This window comes from Muscardinus avellanarius, assembly GCF_963383645.1.
Source record: "Muscardinus avellanarius genome assembly, chromosome: 6".
Taxonomy (NCBI): domain Eukaryota; kingdom Metazoa; phylum Chordata; class Mammalia; order Rodentia; family Gliridae; genus Muscardinus; species Muscardinus avellanarius.
The window spans coordinates 62,900,495-62,909,484 of NC_137791.1; positions in this window are offsets into that span (position 1 = coordinate 62,900,495).

Sequence of the window (8,990 nt, forward strand, 5' to 3'; positions counted from 1 at the left end):
TTTTATATTTTGGAACAGGGTTTCATTGAGTTGTGAAGGGCCTTGCTAAGTAGCTGAGGCTGTCCTCGAACTGTGATCCTCCAGTCTCTGCCTCCCAATGCTAGGATTACAAGCATGTGCTACCATGTGTGGCCCTTCTCTGACTATATACAAAGTATATTTCTATTGTTTAGATGCTCATGTGGTATTTATTTTAATTTCAAAGTACTACTCAAAGCATAAAAACAAATTTCAAGCAAATAATTCTTTGAGATATTATACATATAATTCTCATCATTGCTAGTAAATAAAATTAACATCAGTAACAGAAACAGCTATTCTTTTATATTAGGGTAATTTTGTTAGCAACGCATTACACATTGTTGGCCTTATGTGAGAGCTTATTTTTCCCATTAACTTATGCATTCTACTTAATGATTTGTAATACTCCATTGATGGAAATAAAAATCTCACTTCTTTTGAGGTGTGTTGACATTCACAAACATTAGCTGCACTTCTTTTTTTTTTTTTTTTTTTTCCTTACCAGTACTTTTCAAGATCCTGTGACAACCAAGCAGGCACCCTCTCTATGCCCCTGGAGCTTGACATCTAACTAGGAAAACAAAAAGAAGATGATAACAGCATAGCAATACATTATAATAGAGAGGTACATAGGTTCAATGAGAGGACTGAGAAAGAGATCTAAATCAGAGCTTGGGGATGGCTTGAGGAGGGGGAGGCTTCCTAGAGAAGGAAATGCTCTAATTTCCAAAAGCTGTTCTAACAAAATACCACAAACTGAGTATTTAAAAACAACAGGAATGTATTGCATCTCTGTTCTATGTCCCAATTGTCTGAGATCAAAGTGTCGGCCAGGCTTGTTTCTTTCAGCTGTTCTGAGGCAGAATCAATTCTGTGCTCTTTTTTGGTGTCTTGTGATTGCCACAGTCCTTGGCATTCTTTGGCTTATACATACGTCATTTCAAAGGTTCAGTCTTCCCAGAATGTTCTCCACCATGTCTATGTCCATGTCCATGTCCAAATGTCTGTCTTCTCATGAGGACACCAATCATATTGGATTTAGGATCCACTCTAACCCAATATGACTTGTCCTAATCTGATGGTATCAATGAAGACGTTATTTTCTTTCTTTTTTTTTTTTTTTGGTGGTACTGGGGTTTCTTCGGGCTACACTCCCAGACCTATTTTATATTTTTATTTGGAAACAGGGTCTCCTAAGCCAGTACGCACGAAAGACATTATTTTCAAATAAGATCATATTCACCAGTCCAAGGTAGACCTAAATTTTAGGGGACAGTATTCAACCCAGTGCAGAAGGAATTTAAGAAAGAGAAAGCAGCATGGCTGAGGACAGAATCTTCGCCATACCTGAACGGCCATGGATCCTTCTCACATGATTAGATTTAAAAGCTTTGGGACCCCTAACAAGAGGCATGAGGCTTAAGAGGGAATCAGAGTCTCATTGCAAAACACGTGTGTACCAAATTCAAGAACTTGAACTTCTTCATGATATGTGTGGGTGCCATTGAAAGATTTTAATTCTAGGAGTTACATGATCATATTTGCATTTTAGAAAAACCTTTCTGGCAGCAGTATAGAAAATTGAAGAAGGTACAGATTGGAAGCAGAGATTATTTCGGAAGTTCTTGAAATAATTCTGGCAAGAAATGATAAGAGCCTACATTCCTTCAGCAAAGAGAGACTAGAGGAGGTGGGTAGATATAGGAGATATTACAAAGAATCTATAAGAGTTGGTGGTTGGTTTGATACGCGAAATAAGGAGAGGAAAGAATGGCTTTGAACTTTCTAGCTTCAATGAGGAAATAGAGGGGACATTCACTGAGCTCATTAAAAAGGAAGAATGTGCTCCTAGGTGAAAATGGATGAGTTCTGGATGTGTTTAATTTGAAATATCAGTAATACTTCTAAATGAAGGTGTGCTATTTTAGACATCAGTAGAGAGCTCTGGTTGGAGATAGATTTGAAATTTATAAACATATAAGCAACTGGGTTCCAGAGGTTGGGTGTGTATAGGGAGAAAAGAAGAATATCTGAAAAATGCCAACATTTAGGGAATGAACTAAGGAAAAAGCAGAACTGGCCAAGTGCCCAGTACTTGGGAGGCAGAGACAGGGTGATTACAGGCTTGAGGACAGCCTCAGAAACTTAGCAATACTCTCAGCATCCTAGTGAAATCCTGAGCTCAATCCCCATGACTACAGAAAAATATTTAAAAAATAAAAAGAAAAAAGAACAACAACAATAACTATAAAGCAGGGCATTAAGAAGGAGACTTCTGTAGAGAAAAGAAGAAAGCCAAGAAAGAGTATACTGCAGATAAAAAGCTTCCAGAAGGCCAAAGTGGTCAAACTGTCAAATGTTCCAGAGAGGTCAACAAAAATAAGGAGCAAAAAGCATTGATTTGTTCTGGCAAAGTCTACTCATTGATGACTTTAGCAAGGGCAGTGTTGATGGAATGAGAAATGACAAAGGAAGACATTCAATGATCCAGGATTTGAGACTGAATGAATGCAAGAAGGGTAGAGGAATTAGAGACTGTCTTTTTAAGATGTTAAATTGTGAGAAAATCAGAGCTGAATAGAAAGCAATGGATACATGGGGTAGGAGAGGTTTTTTTTTTTTTTATGCTAGAGATTTGGTCGGATCCAATTCAAACAGGGAAATGTGGGCCCTACTGACTGGACTTGTGTGGAGGGTGGGGGTAGCAGAACAGGAAGAAGTAGGGACATTTCTTCCGAATAAAGCAGTCTACTGAGGAAATTTTTTTAAACCAGTTGAGGGATATCTCACACAACTGCCACTGTGAAATTTTTGGTAATATGAAATAATATTTCATTCATTCTTTGTGTAGTGGACATTGTTTCTTGCCGACCCCCTTCTCAAAACTGTGCTTTTCCTTTAATTTACAACACTTCTATTTCCTGGCAGGGAGTTAATTCTTCCCCTGTGTTCGTGAGTCAAGGTGCCCTTACTAGGCAAAGGCCAGTTGGGCTTATTTTATGGCTTAGATATAGAATGTCCCTGGAAAGAGCTCATTTATTGATGTTCAAAGTTGATATAATTAAAACTGGAGGGTTGCAATCTCCTCAGTGGTAAGTCTGTTGTAAGAGATTATCAGGTGGTAACCTAGACAGGTGAGTTATGGCTGGTGGGACTGGGTTACTTATGATGTGGCCCTAGGGACTGTACTTGAGTCCTTGAAACACCTGACTTGCTGTCTAGCATCCTGCCTCCACGATGTGAGAGCAGAGTGCTTGCTCTCTCCCTTTCTCTGCCTCTGGAGACCTGGACCAAAATGGAATGAACCTTTGAAATCTCCAGGACTCTGAGAGAATTAATCTTCCTTCCTCTAAGTTGTGGTGGTCAGGTGTTTTGGATTACAACACTAAGAATACTGATGGAAACAGCTTCCCTCCCAGGACTTTGACTCTGGAGCCTTCATACTAGTAACAGTAGTTGGTGAGGCAGAGGTGATTAGTTTGTCCCAGTGATAGCCCCTCCTATGTCTTGGTGTCTACTCTTTTCTGAACCTGCTTCCTTACATTCGCTCTCAGTTCTGTCTGCTTTAGGTTGCTGGGCAGGATATAGTACCTAAGACTCTGAAGCCAAAGACTTGTATTCAAGCATAGGTTTGGACACATTCTAACTGAGCCACCCAGAGCAAGTTACTTAACTTCAGTACCTACAATATTAGATATCCTAGTAATTAATGAGTCCAATACTGAAAATGGTGCCCAATCAAAATAAGTGCCATAGGAACTGGTTATTATTATTCCAATAAGTTCACTTTCTCTGTAAGTTATCCAGGACCATTTGCTAGGTGCCACCAAAAAATCCTAATGGATACCTCCTATATTCCAAATTGCTAATATTTAATAATAATGAACTTGAAAATGTAGGCAAAATTAATAATTTCATAGAGATTGATTATTTATGACAGTTTGAAGAGAGTAAGAGAATTTGAATGTGCCATTGTAATTGTGGACAATGGGCTATAGCTTTCACTTAAGAATCAAATAAAGGAGGTTAACAAGGATGTTAATGGCATGTTTGTACAGAATTTTGGAAAACAAAATTATGAGAGTCCTAAAAAATATTTTGACATGTGATAAGTCCACTGTGGCTGTTAATAAAATGAGATATGATAGATTCTTTATTTGTAAGTTCATAACAGAATAAAAAAATGCAGTGACTCAAGAAACATATTTGGAGGCCTATGTCACTTATGTTCCCTACAAGTTACTTTTTCTCACAAATATTCAATTTCCTCAACTTGAAATGCTTTCTGCTCTCTGACAGTGAGTTTTGAGGGAGCCTGTTACATGGCAGTGTTGCAGCAAGAGCTGATAAGTTGGATGCAATGATTTGGATATAGTTTGAGTGTGTCCCCCAGACACACATGTTGGAAGCATAGTCCAGATGTGGCAGTGTTGGGAAGTGACAGAACTTTTAGGAGGTGGGACCTAGTGGAAGTTAGTGAGATGATCCAGGATATAGTCTCTAGAGACTGTGGCTAGTTAGGTTGTTATACAAAGAGCTAGCCAAGTCCCAGAATTTCTCGTGCTCCTGTCTCACTGTATGGTTTCTCCTGCCATCCCTATGCCATCAACTGTGAAAACCTCATCAGAGAGTAAACAGATGAAGCCTCACAATTTTACACTTTGAGCTTCCAACAGTGGGAACTTAGTATACCTCTCTCTTTTTTTTATAAAGTGCCCAACCATGAGCATTTTCTTAGCACAATGAAAAACATGCTAAGTCAGTGGGTTATAAACTATAGGATTAGAGAAGATTACCCAGGCATAAACCAAGGTAGTGAAAAAGGTCCAGGAATAAACCAGACAAATTCTAGCCTTTGGAGCTGAGGAGGAGCTACCAAAGATAAGATGAGCAGAAAGACAGAAAATAATGAGTATATTGTGAGTCATGGAGGATAAGTCAATCATTTATTTCAGAAAAGAAATATGTGCATGTTGTCAAAGGGTCAACTGAGATGAAGGAAGAAAGGCTTTTGGATTCATCCATATCAAGGGCAACACAACTGTATCATGACATAAGTTTGAATCTAGGGCTGAAGAATAAGTTCTGTGAGTCAAATAACAAGCAACTGGTGATAAGACCATGGATTCAAGAAGCTCAGACACCCCAGGTCAGAGGGTGGAAGGAGTCTGGGATGACTAAGATGTGCATGTCAGGTGACCAGCAGGCAGCGGGCAGTGGCAGGACAGCAGGGTAATCTCCTTGATGCAGACAAGTAGTCTGAAGGTCAGCATTGACTGCCACAGTCAGAGGATATAGAGCCAAGCTGGAGATCTGCTGGGCCAGTGAGGATCCAGCAGCTCTAGTAAGTTGCCTTGGAATCAACACAGGTAGATCAAGTAGTTCTGAAGCAGGAGATGGTCAGAAAAAGCAAGGAAAGCCTGCTTTCCCTGGGGTCCTGGACTCAAACCTGGCATGCATAATGCTGCTTGGGATGAAAGTTCTGCTCCTGTAAGCAGCTCATTCCTTCCCTTCGGACCAGCCTGCCCGCCCCACACCCAAAACAATTCTGCTGCTTCTTCCATGAGATCTGCCCACGGAGTCAAGACTGCTGGTCACACTGGTCACCATTTAGATAGCTAAAATTTCTAAATCATCTTGAGAACCGAGCCATGGCCCTTGAAGCCACCTGCAGTAAATAATGGGCTCTTGTGAGGCCCCAACACCTGCCAACTTTGATGGTTCTATAAGAAAAATTCTTTTTATAGAAGGCCTTTCCCAAGATGCATGAGAAGATTATATAGCTCAGAATCAATTGTTGAAAAGTTAAAAAAAAAAAGTCTAAAAAGAAAACAATTAGCAGGGCATGGTGGCACCTGCCTGGAATCCTGGTACTTGGGAGGCCAAGACAGGATTGCAGGGTCAAGGCCAGACCTTAGCAACTTAGCAAGACCCTGTTTCAAAATAATAAATAAAGTGCCGGGTGTGGTGGCACACGCTTATAATCCCCACACTTGGGAGGCGGGAGTGAAGCCCGGAGGTAGAAGGGTTTCCAGGAACCCCAGAACCACCAAATTAATAATAATAATAATAATAATAATAATAATAATAATATAAAATAGGGATAGGAATGTCTCTTGGAGGAAGAATGCCTGTGAATTAAATCCCCCCAGTAACACACACACACACACACACACACACGCACGCACGCACGCGCGCGCGCGCACGCGTACATACACACCATTATACTTAGGTTCACAAAAACCAGCATATTTGACACATATTTTTATGAGCATTCATATCACTGAGCATACCCCAACCCTGGCATGGGAGTACTAATTATGAGTTCTATCGAAAACTGCAGGAGTCCATCTCCTCCTGTTGGACTCTCAGCAGGCACAGAACCACCCATCCAACATGCCCACTTACAAATGAGAGTAGGAAGAACGATGCCATTAACTTTTAAATGCCATCATGGGGTAATGGAGAAGAGGCTGGGAAACACTGCACCTTGCTAATGTGCCCAACAAGAATAGCAGTCTCTGCCAACCCCCTTGTTTCTTTACAACTTGCAGTGCACCCACATTATCTTCTAGTGTAGGTATGTTTCTTCTTGTATTAGTTGTTCTGCATTGCTATAAAAAAGTTCCTGAGGCTATGTACTTTATAAAGAACAGAGACATATTTAACTCACTGTGTTGGAAGCTGAAAGTATACAGAATGGTGTCAGCTCTGGCCTGAGGCCTCTTCTATCACCTCCTGGAAGGCAGCATCAGAGCTAGAGTGCATTTGAGAGGGAGAGCTCACACAGTGAGATAGGAAGCTAGAGAGAGTGGGTAGGGGGCAGTGGTGCCATTTATAAGAAGTCCCTCTAAGGCTAGGCATGGTGGCACACCTTTGTAATCCCAGCATTCTTGTAATTCCAGCATTTGGAAGGCTGAAACAGGAGGATCAGGGTTTGCGGCCAGCCTCAGCTACTTGGCGAGGCCAGTAGCCTCACTCAGTGAGATTCTATTTCAAAATAAAGAATAAAAATTAGGGCTGGGGGTGTAACTCAGAGGTAGAATGCCCCTGGGTTCCATCCATAGTACCGCAAAAAAAAAAAAAAGTCTCTCTCAAGAACTAACCAGGGGCCCTTGAGAACTGAGTTAATCTATTCTAAAAGCAGGAGACCCATTGACCTGAGGACTTCTACATGAGGCTCAGTACTGTTTTTTTCTATTTTGAGGATTGAACTCAGTATCTTATGCATGCTATGCAAATACTTTACTGCTAAGGTATACTCCCAATTCTTTCCTTTTTATTTTTTAATTTAACTTCGTATATAAATATATAAATATATGCTTGTCATCAATATATAAATTGTATATATACTATATATACACAATATAAAATATATACTATATAATATATAACACAATATATACAACATACAAATATATATTTGTCAGGAATAAAGACATATGAATATATATATTCAACACACACACACACACACACACACACACACACACACACACACACACACACACACAGTCTTTTAGATAGGGTCTTGCTAAATGCCCAGGTGGGCCTGGCACTTGTGATCCTCCTGCCTAAGCCTTCTGAGCAGCTGGGATAACAAGTGCTGGGCACCTTGTCCAGCTTTCTGAGGCCACACCTCTCAAAGACCCCACTGCTCCTTGAATAACCAAACCTCTAGCACATCAGCCTCAGGGGAAAAACCACATCCTGACCATGTATTTCTCTTCTGCCTGTCATGGCGTTCTCATGAGTGAGGGGAGGCTGTACTTCTCATGGGAGACAGCTTATCTGTTTATCCTCTGTAGAGGAGCCTAAAAGTGATATCTAGGTTGATTTTTTTCAAAGAAATTAACTGCTAATCTTTTGCATAAAAAATAAGCAAAAGCAGAATCAAAATTCTTAGTAATAATAGAAATAATTAGCGCAATTAATTAAAGATAGAGGCTTATAATTAGGAAATATTATATTAAAAGATGAATTAATTTACCATCAAGAAAAGCTATAATAATCTTAGTAAAATAATTATTCCAAAAGAGCCCTGAAGGTCGGTTGTACATAGCCAACTGGTAGAATAAACAAGAAGTAAATGTTATATAAAATAAAATTATACATGAGTATAGCCGGCACATGATAGTTGCTTAATAAATATTTTTGAAAGAATGGTTGATGTAATTAAAATGCATCATTAATATCAGAAAAAATGGCTTAGATTATTCCCAGTGTGGCAGAAGGACAAGAGAACTCTGAGTTTAGAGAAGTATCTTATTGCTTATTCCTGTTCTACTAATTAAAGCAAGAATTTCCTGGAATTCAATTCTCTTGAGGCAGGTAATGCTCACAGAATCTTTTCTTGAAATTAAATCTCCTTGGCCTAGGTTAATTGTAGCCATTATTCATTATGAAACTGAGACTTCTACATAAAACTGACCCCCTGTTAAGATCAGCCAGGCAGATAGGGGTTTTGTTTTTCTTTTCTCTTTGCGAGATTTGTCAGCAAATATTAAACTGTCTGATCAGGGTCCTCGATTTCATAGCAGCAATGGCATTACAGCTCATCGTTGCTGATGTGGACAAGTAGGCGAACAAAGGTCGGCTTCACTAAAGGAAGGAAGGAATCTCAGCAGAGGAGAGGGCGGCACCAACATTTCTCCTGCAGCTCTTTGCTGCAGGTAGGAAATGGGTGATGTGGAAGGGGAGCGCGTCTTGCTCCTCCTCTGAGAGGAGACGCAATTATTATTGTGTTAGGCAGGGCACAGAACTGCCAGAGCAAATCTTATCCAACTGTCATAAAATTGTTCTCAAGAAGGAAGAGGAAAGCTATTCTTTTGACTTTTATCTCTGTTTTGATTCCATTTTTTTTCTACTGACTTAAAGATACTCACAACTCAAGGTCAAAGCATGGTGATTCCATCTGGCACTGAGTGTTTGCTAGCTCTAAGGCATGGTTCTGTTTTTTCTTTTCTTTT